General features: G+C 41.3%; 1 long non-coding RNA gene across 1 annotated transcript; it reads left to right on the plus strand.

The window, feature by feature from the left end:
- Positions 1-914: 914 nt before the first annotated feature.
- Positions 915-14,624, plus strand: LOC113905648. Its single transcript, XR_003514699.1, has 3 exons — positions 915-3,027; positions 11,341-11,488; positions 14,422-14,624. It is a non-coding gene; the product is annotated as an uncharacterized LOC113905648 (long non-coding RNA).
- Positions 14,625-16,121: the final 1,497 nt, after the last annotated feature.

Here is a 16,121-nt window from a genome sequence, read left to right on the forward strand (position 1 = left end):
TCTCTCTCCTTGTTTCAGTTTAGCTCTGGCCTTACTAACATCTATTTTTTCCCCCTCAAGATTTACATCTGACACCCTAGACTCCTGGGGCAGAAACTGCTGGAATGAAGACCAGCTGAGCAATAGGAGTTGCAGTCCTACGAATGTGACTGGAAGGAGTTGGTTACCTGGAACACACCACTGCCAAGAGCAGCTCTGAGTCAGGGATTAGAGGGGGAGCCTCTGGCAGGATATGATATGAAGTCCTCTGGGATGGAGTGCCAGGACAAGAAGATACACACGAACTTCAGTGTGTGCAGGTCAAATGCTCAGCTGTTTAGCAGGTCTTGAGTCTAAAACTGATTTCTTAAGGCATGAGCTGACCAGAAGTGTCTTCTACTTCTTATGGTTTTGCCTTTTCTACCCATCAGTTGGCTTCAAAGCTGGCATACTCAAAGAGTGTGAAACTTCCTTGCCAAGCAGAGGCCCGCCACTCTGAATCTATAGGGAAGTATCCCCAAATGAAACACACTGAATAAAACACTATTGTGTGTTCTTTCCCAATTTATGTACACATGTATACACACATATTAATCACTGTCAACAAAGTTGTTTCTGCATTAAGCCCACATTTCTCAGTCTTAGGTACTTGCCTTTTTTTTTATTACTTGGTCTCTCCACTTCTTTAATGGGTACCCATAATTTATTGTGGAGAAGGCAATGGCACCCCACTCCAGTACTCTTGCCTGGAAAATTTCATGGACGGAGCCTGGTGGGCTGCAGTCCATTAAGTCGCTAAGAGTTGGACACGACTGAGCGACTTCACTTTCACTTTTTACTTTCATGCATTGGAGAAGGAAATGGCAACCCACTCCAGTGTTCTTGCCTGGAGAATCACAGGGACAGGGAAGCCTGGTGGGCTGCCATCTATGGGGTTGCACAGAGTCGGACATGAATGAAGCGACTTAGCAGCAGCAGCAGCATAATTTATTGAGCCCTTGATATGGTCCAGCACTGTACTTATGACTTCCCTACATTATCTCATTGATCCTATTAAATGACCCTGTGAAGAAGGTTTTCTTATCCTCACAGATTAATGATAAAAATGACTAAGATTTAGGAGGGTTGAGCAATTTGCCTGAGATCACACAATCAGGAATTTATACTTTCAACTGCCCCAGTAATATGGAAACTGGGAGGCTCCTGCTGACTCACTGGGCGGTGTGGACAGGAGTTAGGGTTTGAGTTAGTTTTAAAAGGGAGTGTAAATTCAGCTATAGATAGAGACAGAGATGGAGAACAAGAATACAGAATTTGACTAAGTCATATTTTCACTTGGAATTAGTCATACTTTAAATGTCAACTGAATACACACCCAATTAGTTAAAGAAATTTAGTTTACACCAAAGGTGGTATCTTGATAGGGAAATGAATAATTAGATCCCCTCCTCTCAACACAAATATAGAACAACATGGGTGAATTCCCTCATTATTTGGAAATGGAGAAAAGTTATTCCAACAAGGGCTCAAAATCCAGAAACATGGATTAAAAAAAAAAAAACAAAAAACCATGAAGACAAATTGGAAATAATATTTGTAATTTATATCACTGATAAAGGGCTAAAAGTCCTAATATATAAAAAGCTTGTAAAAGTAGAGAAGATCAATTTCTATGAAAGAAATGGACAAGAAATATAGGCAGTTCACAAAAAAATTCAAATGGTTCTTAAGCATATGAGGAGAATGCTCAATCTCATTCATATTGGGAGATGTAAATTAAATTGCCACTGAGATCCATCACTAGCTTTTAGATCAACAAAAATATAAGAGTTTGAAAATATACTCTATTGGTGACACTGAGAAACAGGCACTTGCTAGTAGGAGGGAATACAAATAGTCTAATCCCTAGGGTTAGAGGTAGGCAGAATTGGAAGTTTTACATTGGAATTTGCCCTGTGACCCTACATCCTAGTCCCTGGGGATCTATCCTTGTGGTGGATTGTAAATGACTTCTAGAATACCTCTGCCTGTACGCATATCTTTGGGTGGTCACCCTCTTCCCCAAACAGTGGGTTTGTCTGAGTACCCTGGGATGGTGGCAAAGTTAATGCAAGCAGAAAATTGAGAAGTACTTGTGCACTGGGGCTTGCTTTCTCTTGATGTGCGTGGAACCCTGGGATTGGCACAAGAACGCATAAATGAGTGCTAGCTAGCCTCCTGGGTGGTGAGAGGCCACTCATGGCATATTCGTTGACAGCCAACCAACCTGCTAACACATGAATGACTCTACCTTGGATTATCCAGTTCCAACTGAGATGACAGCTGACTTGAGTCACATGAGTGAGAACATGTGACTGAAGTCAGCTGTCAGTCACGTGTTGAACTCTGCCAAAATCGCTGACCTACAGAATGCTGAGCTAATATATGAGGTGGTTGCTGTACACTACCAAGTTTTGAGGTAATGTGCTATAGATAGCAAAAGCTAACTGATACTATTCTAAAGATACTCTGACAAACGAAAAGACATGTTCACTGAAGCATTGCCTGTAATAGAAAAAGACTGGGGACAATTCAGATGTCCACCAGTTCAAGGATGGTTGAATGCAGTACAGTGCGTTCACTCAGGGAATACTAAGCAACTGCAATAGAAGTGTCTCTATGAAGTGACTTTTAGGATATGTTTTTGAGTGGGAAAAAAAGCAAAGTACAAAATAGTCCATATATGTGCTACTTTTTAAAGGAAGGGGAATGTGAATATTTTTGCTTTTAGTTTTTTAAATGGAAGAACTGACAATAAAAAATTGCTTCTTGAAGAAAAAGGAACGGGACACAAATGAGACTTCACTAATATATTTTGTTTTGTGACTATAATTTTAGAATTATGGAAATGTTTTATACGTAATATATACACAGACACATACACATGAAATCATGAGAATATTTGATCTCACAGCTGGGCACCTGTGAGACTCACTGGAGGTTGGCCAGTATGCTGGAAGAACTCATCAGGAAGCCACCCATTCGGGTGCTGCTGAAACTCAATGGGAGGTGAGTGCCCCTGTGAAGCTCCTGAGCTTGGTTGCCCTCTACCACAGACAAGCAGTGGAGAGCACAGTAGAAGCTGGAAGAGATGACCCTTCCTCTTCAGTGTCTCTCTGATGTCCTCTAATGACAAAGCTTAACATCTTGCCAAAAGAGAAATATTTATAGAGTCTAGCTTTAGGATTACACCCTGGAACAAGGAAGGGTGGGTTTGGAGCTGCACAGTGTTAAGTTGATAACTAGCGCACATACTGCAGTATTTATAGATGATATAATAGGATGTCTGCAATTCACTTCAAAATAGTCCTGTAGGTATAGATGAAACATTATCATTCACATGTTGATAATTATTGAAGTTAGGACAAGTATATAAGGGTGCCAGCTTGTGTTTCTTCCAGTCCAGCGTTTCTCATGATGTGCTCTGCATATAAGTTAAACAAACAGGGTGACAATATACAGCCTTAACGAACTCCTTTTCCTATTTAGAACTAGTCTGTTGTTCCATGTCCCATTCTAACTGTTGCTTCCTGACCTGCATACAAATTTCTCAAGAGGCAGGTCAGGTGGTCTGGTATGTCCATCTCTTTCAGAATTTTCCACAGTTTATTGTGATCCACACAGTCAAAGGCTTTGGCATAGTCAATAAAGCAGAAATAGATGTTTTTCTGGAACTCTCTTGCTTTTTCCATGATCCAGCGGATGTTGGCGATTTGATCTCTGGTTCCTCTGCCTTTTCTAAAACCAGCTTGAACATCTGGAAGTTCACGGTTCATGTATTGCTGAAGCCTGGCTTGGAGAATTTTGAGCATTACTTTACTAGCGTGTGAGATGAGTGCACTTGTGTGGTAGTTTGAACATTCTTTGGCATTGTCTTTCTTTGGGATTGGAATGAAAAGTGACCTTTTCCAGTCCTGTGGCCACTGCTGAGTTTTCCAAATTTGCTGGCATATTGAGTGCAGCACTTTCACAGCATCATCTTTCAGGATTTGGAATAGCTTAACTGGAATTCCATCACCTCCACTAGTGCCGGGGACCAGCCCCGGCTGATCCAGGGTATTCGAAGGAGAGACGGCGTAGGCGAAGATCAGGAAACAATTGCTTAATTAAATGTTAATTAAGGATATAAAGAGTAATAGAATGAGGATAGCTCAGTAGGAAAATTCAGTGAAGAAAAGAGGCTGAAATAAGGATAGCTCAGTGAGGAAATTCAGTGGAGAAAAGAGGCTGAATAATTCAGCCAGAAGGTAAGAGAAAGAACGACATGGTGAGACCAAGTTTCAGTGAACAAGGCCCGCACTTTATTTTTCAAAGTAGTTTTTATACCTTAAGTTATGCACAGAGGATAATGGGGGAAGGGGTAGAGTCTTGCAGCAAACCAGGCTTTCTTCCTGCAAACTTATCATATGCAAAAGCTTAGGTGATTTGCATCATCTTCTGGCCCGGAGGCCTGTTAACATTTTAAGACCTTTTCTTCAGAAAACTTATTTTTCTCTAAAGGTGATTGGTCAGGAGCCACCCTCCAAAAACATTAGATAAAGTTGCATTCCTACAGAGCAAAGGTGTGGTGGGCTATAACAAGAAAAAGAATTAACTCAAGGGTCCCAGGTTACAAACATTAAAGCTACTACTTACACCAATTATATTAACCAATACACTGCCAGGGACACAGCAGGTAAGGGATATGGAAACTTAGCAGCAAACATTGGCCCAACAAGTGAAAATCCCTTCACCAATACAATTTCTAATCAATCTTTTAACTATTCAAAAGAATCTGTGTTTAGACAGTTTAGAACATCTCCTGCCTCTCACAGTTGGGAGGCTCTGAACAATCACATGAGTCCGGAAAAACCTATTCAGGCAGGCTAGAGGATTTCCAAAGGAGTTTGTAAGTTAAACACTGTCACACCCAGGAATTATTAACTGGAGCTGTAAGCTAACTCTTTTTTCAGAGAGGTAGTGGGGGACAGCCCCCCGTAAAGTCAGAGGTGTAGGTGAAAGCACAAAGCAGAAAGTAGGCAGACTCTGGTTTTGGGGGTATATGCTCGAGAATTTCCAGGGGGACTCCTGAAGCTCGATCCCGCCTTTGCGTATGCCGAGCCTCCTTCCTCATGACCTTTGTCATGGGCGGAGTTCCTCACGCTGGCTACCGGCAGTGATAGAATTCCAGTTGAGCTATTCCAGATCCTGAAAAGTGCTGCACTCAATATGCAATATGCACTCAATATGCAATATGCCGGCTCCCGGCACACTAGCTTTGTTCATAGTGATGCTTTCTAAAACCCACTTGACTCCACATTCCAGGACGTCTGGCTCTAGGTGAGTGATCACACCATTGTGATTATCTTGGTCATGAAGATCTTTTTTGTACAGTTCTTCTGTGTATTCTTGCCATCTCTTCTTAATATTTTCTGCTTCTGTTAGGTCCATACCATTTCTGTCCTTTATCAAGCCCATCTTTGCATGAAATGTTCCTTTGGTATCTCTGATTTTCTTGAAGAGATCTCTAGTCTTTCCCATTCTGTTGTTTTCCTCTATTTCTTTGCATTGATCTCTGAGGAAGGCTTTCTTATCTCTTCTTGCTATTCTTTGGAACTCTGCATTCAGATGTTTATATCTTTCCTTTTCTCCTTTGTTTTTCACTTCTCTTCTTTTCACAGCTATTTGTAAGGCCTCCCCAGACAGCCATTTTGCTTTTTTGCATTTCTTTTCCTTGGGGATGGTCTTGATCCCTGTCTGTTGCACAATGTCACAAACCTCATTACATAATTCATCAGGCACTCTATCTATCAGATCTAGGCCCTTAAATCTATTTCTCACTTCCACTGTATAATCATAAGGGATTTGATTTAGGTCATACCTGAATGGTCTAGTGGTTTTCCCTACTTTCTTCAATTTAAGTCTGAATTTGGCAATAAGGAGTTCACGGTCTGAGCCACAGTCAGCTCCTGGTCTTGTTTTTGCTGAGTGTATAGAGCTTCTCCATCTTTGGCTGCAAAGGATACAATCAATCTGATTTCGGTATTGACCATCTGGTGATGTCCATGTGTAGAGTCTTCTCTTGTGTTGTTGGAAGAGGGTGTTATGACCACAAGCTGGAATCAAGATTGCCAGGAGAAATATCAATAACCTCAGATATGAAGATGACACCACCCTTATGGCAGAAAGTGAAGAGGAACTAAAAAGCCTCTTGATGAAAGTGAAAGTGGAGAGTGCAAAAGTTGGCTTAAAGCTCAACATTCAGAAAACGAAGATCATGGCATCCGGTCCCATTACTTCATGGGAAAAAGATGGGGAAACAGTGGAAACAGTGTCAGACTTTATTTTTTTGGGCGCCAAAATCACTGCAGATGGTGACTGCAGCCATGAAATTAAAAGACACTTGCTCCTTGGAAGGAAAGTTATGACCAACCTAGATAGCATATTGAAAAGCAGAGACATTACTTTGCCAACAACGATTTGTCTATTCAAGGCTATGGTTTTTCCTGTGGTCATGTATGGATGTGAGAGTTGGACTGTGAAGATGGCTGAGTGCTGAAGAATTGATGCTTTTGAACTGTGGTATTGGAGAAGACTCTTGAGAGTCCCTTGGACTGCAAGGAGATCCAACTAGTCCATTCTGAAGGAGATCAGCCCTGGGATTTCTTTGGAAGGAATGATGGTAAAGCTGAAACTCCAATACTTTGGCCACCTCATGCGATGAGTTGACTCATTGGAAAAGACTCTGATCTTGGAGGGATTGGGGGTAGGTGGAGAAGGGGACGACAGAGGATGAGATGGCTGGATGGCATCACTGACTCAATGGAGTGAGTCTCAGTGAACTCCGGGAGTTAGTGATGGACAGGGAGGCCTGGTGTGCTGCGATTCATGGGGTCGCAAAAAGTCGGACACGACTGAGCGACTGATCTGATCTGATCTGGTCTATATAAGAGTTCATTTTACTTTTTATATCAACTTGGGCAAACTCCCAAGGATGGTAAGGGACAGGGAGGCCTGGCATGCTGCAGCCCATGGGCTCATAAAGAGTCGGACAGGACTGAGCAACTGAACAACAATAATACATTTTATGCATGGTTTTCTGCTTTATATATACACATATATATGAAAAAAAAATTTGTATAAAAAGTCTCTCTACTTTTTATATATGTTTTTTCATATATATGATATATATATATGATACATTTGTTTTCTCATGTATATCTCATGTATATGAGACAGACATATAAATGCAAATACATGTATGTGTGTATGTATAAATGTTCCCTACTCATTTTCATTATCAAAGACATTTAAAAAGGTGAATGTGAACATATGATCTGTCCCTGGGAAGTCTACACTTTATTTTGTAATCTAGCCATCTAGGACTGCTAGTGCTGTTCAGAATTTGGGAGAAGCCAGCTATCAAGCTTATGCAGTCTGGTTGTTCCCTGACTGTGGAGACAGAACTGTCACTCTTGGTGATGACTACAGAGACAGGACTTTCCCTTCTATTGGAAAGTTTACGGTGGGGCTAGGAGGCCACATTACAGGTACCAACATGTTCTTAGCATTGAAAGAGACCAAAATAATTGTTTGAAATGAGTTCATGTGTGTCAAGCACTTAATGCCTAGAGTGTTCTAAGTACTATGTGTGTGTTTGTGTTAATGATTTTCTCATTGATTTTTCTCAATGATTTTCTCATGTTAATGATTTTCTCATCATCAACCAACCTGAAATATGCCCTCTGCTGACAAGGTCCCTCCTTCCTTCCTAAGGTGGTGTCTTTGATTCCTTACAACCCAGGAATTCAGACTTTGAACTCTTGAAGGAGAGAGCTGACTGGTAGCCAAGAATGGTTTTGTTTTCCTCTGTTTCTTGCATTTTGTTGGGAGAGGCAGTCAGCAGAACTGTTACCTCAGCAAATGGAGCAACAGTTGAGACTAGCACAGTGCTGGGGGCCAAAAGGTGATGATGGCCAAAGTGCTGGTCATGGCGAGGGCAGCAGCAACTGTGGCACAGAGCAGGGCCAGGGACCGAGGCAGGCTGCTGGTGGGGCCCCAGAGGAGTGCAGCGCACACAGGGTCATTGTGGGTACCATGTAAGTTTCTCAGGGACTCAAGGAAGTAGATGAGACATCTGGCCACATGGCAAGGGTGGGATGAGGGTTGTAGATGCCAGGGCGTTTGATGACTAGTGGGACAAAGTTGATGAAAACTTGAGATTTTGGATGGAGATGTTTCATAGTCTGCCCCCTCAGTGGTGGCATTATGCCGTGTGTTTGTGTGTATATATGGACATCTTTTTGCATGAAGCAGTGGCAATAGGAGATTTAGTTGCCCAGTAAAAAGGAGTCAAACTTCATATTTCGATTAAATAGGCAAATAAGTAAACCCTACTGGGTAATCAACCTGATATATGTTTTTTCCTCTACAGTGGGGTTGCATTTCATATACATACACATATACATTTAATTTATTGGAATTTATCTAAAAGTGCTTGGCTTAGCAAACCAACAGCCTCAACAACAGTAAAAGATAAAAGTGAGCTGAAGACAAAAGTATTCATTTTAATCGTGCATCCACCATGACACCAACAACTGCTGCTCCCCTGCGCTGTCTTAGCTCTTGTGTGATTCTCAGAGAGCAGCATCTTGCTGCTCTGTGGGATTCTAGCCCTTAAAGACATGGTTTTGTTTTTTGTTTGTTTTTTAATAGAACATGTACTCTAAATGCAAACCAGCTGCCTCATTCAGAACTCAATGAAGAATACCAACTTCTCACTTTTCTTACAAAATCAAACAATATTGGAAATTATGTTTTTCATGTCACTTACGTTAAATGGAATCATTTGGAAGTGATATATATTACCAAGTAGGGCAAGTATACACAACATTATGCATTTGAAATTAAGGGGTTAACAAATTTAGCTGCTACATGGTTTGATTTTACATGCTGAGTTTAGATCCTATCCCTGTATAAAACTTGGCTCCTCTCGATGATTTCTATTACATATATTGAATCACAACAAATGTCTCATTTGTAGGTGCTTTGCACAGAGGGTGTGTCAAAATTTAAAGTTTATCATTTTATTTCATATAAAACAACAGTAGATCCTCAAGAGCAAGTGGGTTCAGCATTGGAAAGTGAAGAGGAAGTTTAAATGTAGCATCTAGGGAAGGAAGGGCCAAGGGATGCTAGAAAACATTTTCATATCTCAAAGAGACTAAACAGTCACGAGTAGAGATGTGGCAGAATTGCCACAAGGCCTTGAACTTGGCTATGTAAATTTCCAAACCCAAGTCTGATTTACCTTGTCATATGTGACAATGTGAATATTACAAACTTCTTATATGTGAGCCATTTGTGCCCACCCCCAGCCCTACATTTTAGCCATACTGTGTAATGGAGTGAAGCACCCATTCAGTTCAGTTCAGTCACTCAGTTGTGTCTGACTCTTTGCGACCCCATGGACTGCAGCACATCAGGTTTCCCTGTCCATCACCAACTCCCAGAGCCTAATCAAACTCATGTCCATTGAGTCGGTGATGTCATCCAACCATCTCATCCTCTTGTCGCCCCCTTCTCCTCCCACCTTCAATTTTTCCCAGCGCCCATTGATCCAAAGCAATCTTGTGGCTGTCTCTCTGTAGGACTGAAAGTGCTCTTGATTCTGCTTCTTACCTTCTCTGTCCTCTTTCTGGACTCTTCCTTGGAACTATCAGTTCTTCTGGGGTTTCAGCTTGCCTGGATTTCTTATTCATTGGAGGCAGAAGAGCCTCCTGGGAAGTAAGCTTAAGCTGGGGCTCAGGAGCATCGGCTCTGGACAAGCTGGTGAGACTGCCTGCCACTTGTGTTGTGAAGGGGAGAGCAAGGTGGTGGGAAAGGGTCAGAAACTTCCTGGGAGGAAAGAATCTGAGCACGTGGAATGTGACCTGGAAGAAAGTCTTAGTCATCGGGGTTAAGGTAGGAAGCTCTGAATACAGTGCCATGATTGTTCTCAGAAGGTGTCCTTCAGTGCTGGCAGATTCCTGGGGAAGGAGAGAGCTGAGGAGATAAGAGGAAGTGCTGCTGCACTAAATTGTTATCACCACCAGGCATTGCTGAGATTCCTCTAGTGAGGGGTCAAACAGATTCCTCTAGCCTGTCCTCAGGCCAAAGGACAGAGAAGTTTTTTATCCTCAGTAGTAATAAATTCAGGGGGCTGCCAACTGGTAGGGTGTTCGTTGATGGGCTCAGGGGTTAGAGGGGGAGCAGGTGCACACCCAGAGAAGTGGTGGCCCCTGGGTTGGGGATGGGGTTTGCTGGAACTCTCAGGTGGGAGCTGGAGTGCCTGCATCAGCCCTCCAGTGTGGGTTAAACTCAATATTAACTCCTTGGGTTTTAAGTTTTTCTAGGACTTCAAATTATCTCTTTACATATAGCATGGAATTATATAGCTTTATAAAGAGGAGTTCCAAATGTATTAATGTGAAATAAGTTTATTATGCTCTAAACTTTAGCTGACTCACTGGGAAAAAAAAAAAAAAACAACAACCCTGATGTTGGGAAAGATTGGAGGCAAAAGGAGAAGGGAGTGGCGGAGGATAAGTTGGTTAGATAGCATCACCAACTCAATGGACATGAATCTGGGAAAACGCCAGAAGATAGTGAAGGGCAGGGGAGCCTGGTGTGCTGCAGTCCATAGGGTCACAGAGTTGGACATGACTTAGTGATTGAACAACAACAAAAACTTGTCTTATCTGTGGATGATTCAAGCCTCTTATTATAGGGCACTAGTATGAGATTTTAACTTTCCTGTTGTATATTCTTTAGACTTTGGAATGTTAATACATAAAGCAACTAAGTTTTGAAAACAAAAAAAATACTTTGGAAGATTTTCAAGAATGGTTTGGGAAGAAAGTTTGTGTTCTCAGTTTGTTTTATGTGACTTTCATACAAACCACCTAAAAGCAAAATCAATATGCAAAAAAATCCTAGAGCAGGTACTCTCAGTTTCTCACTAATAAGTATGTTAGGTTGAGTCCCCTGTCCTGCTCATGTACTCTCTCTATATTCTGTTTTCAGATATGGAAATGCTTTTGGTATGCATTTCCAAATGTGGAAATGTCTTGCTATATAATAATTTCCATCTAGTACCCCTCCTACCTCTTACAATTATTCCCCATGCTTCCAGTAGAAGTTCTGTAAAGTTGCATGAACTTTATAGGAAGGAAGAAGAGAAGGTCAATGTACAAGAATGATTGGCTGCTTTTCCTGATCACAGAGGAGGGAGAGAAAAATTCATCAGCAGGCAACGCTCTATCCTCCGTTGTTTAATTCTTACTGCCATCTTCCCTCTTTCAGATTAGTGTCAGAGTTCACCCCAGTTCCAGAGGAGGCTGGCCTGACCATCAGCTGGGCTACGTGGAGGCCTGGTCCTCTTTCACAGCAAGGGACCTTGGGCCCAACTCTGAATTCAGCCACGCGAACACTGCCTGTGAAGCACTGGCAGGTCAGTCTGCTTCCACTGGCTTCTCTTTTCCTTTCTTCCACAGTCACACACAGAGCCTTGATTCAAGCTTCTAGGAATTAATAAAGGAAGAGACAAACATTAGCCTTACCAAGATTCTAATTAACTTTGATGTGGATTTATGTGTAAAGTTGGATGAGTCACTGATTTTTAATAAATGAGAGAGAAAAATCTTAAAGATTAATGTAATAGCTGGGAACACAGGAGCGAGAACTTTGATGCTTGCTTAATTCTTTTCCCCAACCCACGTCATTTGGAGGAAAAAATATCAAAGAACTTTACAAAGGGTGGAAGCGGGGAGGAAAGGGGATTATGCAAATTAAAAGTTCACAGGACTAAATCATTACTCTTGTGCAAATGAGCTTCTCCTTCATGTGCTTTTCAGGAGTGTTTTAGGGCTGTATTTACCGAGGATATATTCCTGCGGATAATGAGAAATAGAGGCATGGTAAAAAGAAGAGGGGGGATTATAAGCTAATTGATCATCAAAAATTTCTGTGTGTTATGGAGTTCTAAGTATTGAGTTTCCCCCCTCATGCCAGCTAGTCCCGGCAGCTGTCAGAAACCTAGACCAGTATGGCTACGTTTCCAGCCATCCTTAGAGTGGTCTAGTCTCTTTGTGAGCTTCAGGGCCATTGCTGTCCTGCCCTATCTTTTGCTCTGATTTGAGGACTAGGGCAGAGTGAACATTTCTGACTGCTAACAGAAGCTTCTCATTCTTTGGTGCAAGAGATAAAACCAGTAGCTCTGTGGGTTTCCAAGCCACTCACTTTCCCATCTGATGGAATGTTCCAGTGTTGAATGTCATCAAGGTTAAATAATTTAGCCTAAAACTCTCTGTGGCCTGACAGTAGAAAGCTATAATATATAAAGATATATTTTGAGTTGTTGTAGAGATTAAGTATCCAACTTCTTCCTAAACAGTAAACTGACACAGTGATAGATATGAACAATGCACAAGGCCTTATTGTGTTTGATTAACCTTGACTGTGCATGCTTCCATGGCTTAGATAGCTGGTTTGAACAAAATTGTCATTTCACAGCCATCCCCCCTAAAGTCATTAATCTTTTATCATTTTATAAAGTAGAAACTTAGTATATATTTACAGATAATGAGGGGACACATGTAGGTTGATATGATTTATTGAAACTTTATTTCACATTTGAGTTCTGTGGACAAATATTTATAAATAACCTCCTGGGATATATTCATCTTTTCTCACCTGTCATGTTTTTGCTTAGAATAAATTCATGAGACTATATGCCACAGAGACTGCTAAGAAATAACTAATAGTGGTAAAGAATTTGAAGGCAGACTTCTGGCTTTATCTCTTATTAGCTGTGCAACTTTGTGTAAGTCCCTTAACAGCCCAATTTCTTCAGCTCAAAGATAGAGATAATACCACTCCATCTTAGAGTTCTGTATTAATAAATAAAATAACATTTGCAATATACACAGGCCAGTGGAGGGCATGTAGGAAAACACTTCCTAGCATAGTTATTATTCCTAGAAATAGAATTGCCAGGTTAAGGGTATGTATATTAAAAATATTGATGCAAATTGCTAAAGTTAATCTTAAAATTTGATTATAAGGTTGCAGGACTCATTAATGAATATATGATAGCAGTAGATAATAGACATGCCCATGAATGCAAGAATCTATTCCTAGTATTCACCTGTTTGTTTCAGACCTGTTCTCACTTCTTCTGACAACAGCATCTTGATTTTCCTTGGGAGAACCACATTTCTTCCATTTTCAATCCATGTAGTTCAGTGCGGTTGACCCCAGCCTGTGTCTTCAGCAGGAAGCAGGAGTGTGGGAGACAGTCCTGGGTAATCAAGACAATGTATCTGCCTGCCACAGGGCCTGGTTCATTAATGGGCACAGGCTGGCCCGATAAGGATCCACCCTAGTATGTTTACTGACACTATTGGGAAAGTGACACCACCTTTTTTGCTGGGGTTGCTAAGGCTGGAGCTGCTGGTGACTATCTTTCCTTCTATCTGGAAAGGATCTGCTGGGGAATAGAGCATGAAGAAATGCGGAGTTGAGCTGTGTTCATATTTGAATACTTGGGTATAACCTTGCCATGTTTTGAGTTACACGAGTCAAAATATCCCCTTTATTACTCAAATTACTTTGTATTGGGTTCTTATTGAAAGGTGATCAAACCTGACAGATCGTATTATGTCCCTCAACATAATATTCTATTTCACATCTGCATTAGAAATAAGCAGAATTTCTATCATGTAAAATGTCTGAAATAGTTACATTCCAGGATATTTCTGAATGATGGTAGGTCACAAGTCAATACGAGTTAACACAGTTCTTGTTTGAAGTTGTCATTGGATTAAGGCCTACACTGGACAAGTTTAGGTTTCCTTCTAAAGCATGACTGCTGCTGCTGCTGCTAAGTCGCTTCAGTCGTGTCCAACTCTGTGCGACCCCATAGACGGAAGCCCACCAGGCTCCCTGTCCCTGGGATTCTCCAGGCAAGAACACTGGAGTGGGTTGCCATTTCCTTTTCCAACGCATAAAAGTGAAAAGTGAAAGGGAAGTCACTCAGTCGTGTCCGACTCTTAGCGACCCCATGGACTACAGCCTACCAGGCTCCTCCATCCATGGGATTTTCCAGGCAAGAGTACTGGAGTGGGGTGCCATTGCCTTCTCCGAAAAGCATGACTGTAGCTATGGATACTTGTTGATCACCTGGTAACTTGCCATGGTTCTATGAAAGTGTGTATGTGTCTGTGAACGTAAACACAGGAAATATTTTTTAAAAGTTGAATAAGTTGTTAAAATGAAAATCTTCAAACTGTATCTATTGGTGTTTATTTCTAAGACTTCTTTGCTATAGGTTTGCCTTGCAAAACATAAGCACTGTCTATATTTGACTTTTTCATTTGTCCACAGTGAGTGTACAAAGGCTGAAATGGAGACCCTTCTTGAGGGGTTACAGAAAGCAAAGCCAAACAGAACATAAAGACCAAACTTGGAGAACTTTGACCACTAGTCCAGAGCGTTTGCACTTCATTCTTTGTGTCATGCTGCTACTGCTGCTGCTAAATCACTTCAGTCATGTCCGACTCTGTGCAACACCATGGACTGCAGCCTTCCAGGCTCCTCCATCCATGGGATTTTCCAGGCAAGAACATTGGAGTGGGGTGCCACTGCCTTCTCCGATGTTTAGAGGGAAGTATGAAAAGTAACTTTAAGAGCAATAATCTTTATCCATAGCTTGTGACTCTATTAGCTCATCTAAAGAAAGAATGGCTCATTAGGGGGTTATTTGGTAATAAAATAAATAAAATGGTGACCCATGAAGACAAAGTTTGGCAGTGTCCAAAAAGCATTGTTTGGAATGGTCTGAGGCCTAAGGCAGTCTGGTGAGATTGGCAGCTGTGATCCCAGCCTGTTGATGGATGGATGTACCAGCCTATTTTAACCTTATGGCACTTCATAATTTGTTCTAATTTTATGCTCACCAAATCAATTTTCTAAATATATTTTGGCTCCCCATATGGTTTCTATGCCAGGAGAAAAATTCCTTTTGAGTAGCAGATCTTTTTTCATTGTCTGTCATTAAATTGATATTCTGGGCAAGAAGCACACATGTCAATTATGGGTCTCCACAGTGTTGAGTCATCACCCTCATGAACTGTGCAACCCCGAGGCACAGGGAAAACTGGTTTTCCCCATCTGTGAGGCTGAGGGCCAGTCTCTGCCTGGTGGTGAGCTGCTGGGTCAAAGCCTCACAGTGGGGAGGTAGCTGACCTTCCCCTTGGTATGTTTTGACATTTCTATAATCTCTTCTCAAGCGTATATATTCCCTGACCCAGAACACACAAGGCAACAGAAAATCAACAACAAGGCCTGAAATCTACTAGGTGATCTGTCACAGGCTGGAAGAATTAGTAGCTGGGACATTTTTCTACTTGGGGAATTTTAAGGCAACATCCATATCCTATTTACTTTTAGCTTTGCATGTGTATGTGTGTATGGGGTGTGTATGTGGCATGTAAGTGTGTTTGTGTATGTGTGAGAGAGAGAGAGATCATAAAAGTTATGCTTAATCATTATGGAAAAAATGAGGAAACAAAGATGCATAAAACAAATTAATGCCCCTACCCACAGACAACCATGGTTTGCATTCTGGCATAGTTCTACCTAGGCGATTTCTTTTTACTTTAAATTATATGCAATTTAAAAACCTTCCTTATGTGGTTCCCAATTCCACTATAGATTAGAAGCAGCAATTGAAAGAAATGGAGGAGAAAGAAAAGTCGTAAAAAGTAGATACAATTTGTTCAAGTGTGTAGTGCTCTGGATCATTTCATGGACTGTAATGCACAGTTCAGTAATTCCTGGGATCAGTCCCTGTATTGTAATTGGTACAATAATAAATTTTCAACATCATGACCTCAAATCATCATTAAATGGTTAATTTATGTTCAGTATCAGTTCAGTTCAGTTCAGTCGCTTAGTCGTGTCCGACTCTTTGCGACCCCATGAATCGCAGCATGCCAGGCCTCCCTGTCCATCACCATCTCCCGGATGTTCAGTATACTTCTGTTAATAGTAGCAGATATAAAGAATATACTTTTGAACTATGT

The sequence above is a fragment of the Bos indicus x Bos taurus genome, chromosome 2 (genome assembly GCF_003369695.1).
Source record: "Bos indicus x Bos taurus breed Angus x Brahman F1 hybrid chromosome 2, Bos_hybrid_MaternalHap_v2.0, whole genome shotgun sequence".
Classification (NCBI taxonomy): domain Eukaryota; kingdom Metazoa; phylum Chordata; class Mammalia; order Artiodactyla; family Bovidae; genus Bos; species Bos indicus x Bos taurus.